Source organism: Tamandua tetradactyla, chromosome 21, assembly GCF_023851605.1.
Source record: "Tamandua tetradactyla isolate mTamTet1 chromosome 21, mTamTet1.pri, whole genome shotgun sequence".
Taxonomy (NCBI): domain Eukaryota; kingdom Metazoa; phylum Chordata; class Mammalia; order Pilosa; family Myrmecophagidae; genus Tamandua; species Tamandua tetradactyla.
In genome coordinates this window covers 32104127-32105525 of record NC_135347.1, presented here as the reverse complement: position 1 = coordinate 32105525, position 1399 = coordinate 32104127, and the positions used below count along the sequence as shown (strand labels likewise).

The 1399-nt window shown below is 28.2% G+C and overlaps 1 pseudogene; it reads left to right on the top strand.

The window, feature by feature from the left end:
* The first annotated feature begins 440 nt into the window (after positions 1–440).
* LOC143665890 (U6 spliceosomal RNA) lies at positions 441–540 on the top strand (annotated as a pseudogene).
* Positions 541–1399: the final 859 nt, after the last annotated feature.

The window sequence follows — 1399 nt, the reverse complement described above, 5'->3', positions numbered from 1 at the left end:
TTTAAAATTATATCAAAATGTCTCCATGTTATAGTAAGGTAGACACTTTTCATACACTGCTGACAGGACTCTAAATCAATACAGCTGGTTCTGTGTCATGAAACATGCATATATCATATCTCTGACCTACTAATTACTCTCCCAAGAACCTACTCTAAGAAAATAATCAAAGATACTGTCAAGGATATATGAGTAAAGATAATCTTCATGAGATCATAAGAGTGAAAGTCATAACTGCTTAAATGGTCATAAGGGGAACTATTAAATAAATCATTATATAACTATTAATTGAAATATTTTATAGCCAATAAAAATGATTTTAAATGTTTTTTAAAATATTGGAATTGTTCAGAGTACAATTGCTCAGAGTAAGTGAATAAAGCAAGAGGTAGAAATCTGAATGCACAGGACGATTATGTTTTAAAAATACTGCATTGAGCTTGCTTCAGCAGCACATGTACTAAAATTGGAACGATACAGAGATTAGCATGGGCCCTGCGCAAGGATGACACGCAAATTCATGAAGCGCTCCATATTTAAAAAAAAAACCGCATAAAAATAAAACAATGCATAAACATATTAAAAGGAAGAAAATGTTCACAATCATATGTTAAATTAATATTAAATTAATAGAGTGGAACATAAGACTGAACGCATAGTAGGATTTTAAGTTGTTCTTTAAACTACATAAACATGAAAAAGATTGCAAGAAAAATATTTCTACTATAATATGTATTATTTATATAATTAGAATATTTTAATTAAAATTAAATAATTAAACAGTTATTTTAATAGTTATATTAAAATTATATTTAATTATTATATTAAAATATTTAATAGTTATATTAAAATTAAATAACTGTTAAATATTAAAATAGTTATTTGTTTTCCCCATATTTCAGTACATTATTTGAGTCTGTTCATCAGCTAGGAGAAAGGAGATATATCATCATCACCAAAATATAATTATTGAGTAATTTTACATAATTCATTGCTAACCTAAAAAATATCAAAGGATAAGACATAAAAAAAAAAGATGTCATAGTCTCTGTTTATAGACTAGATGGAGAAAGAGAATGTATACATTAAGCTAAATACCCACAGAGTGTAATGAATTAGCAGTGTTAAGAACACGGGAGGATGAACCTTGAGGACATTATGTTAAATGAAATGTCAGACACAGAAGAACACAGGAAATGTTACAGGAGTTCAAATTCCAAGGAATGACTCTTTTATAAGGAATAGCGGCAGCCGAAGAAATAAGACATGATTAGTCCTCTCTAAAAGGACAGGTTTTTTTAAAAGAGGAAAGAAAGAAGGAGAGAAATAGAGACAGGAGAAATATCATTAACAGAACCTTAAAATTGGCTTATCAGTTTTATAGAACAATGATCTGGGA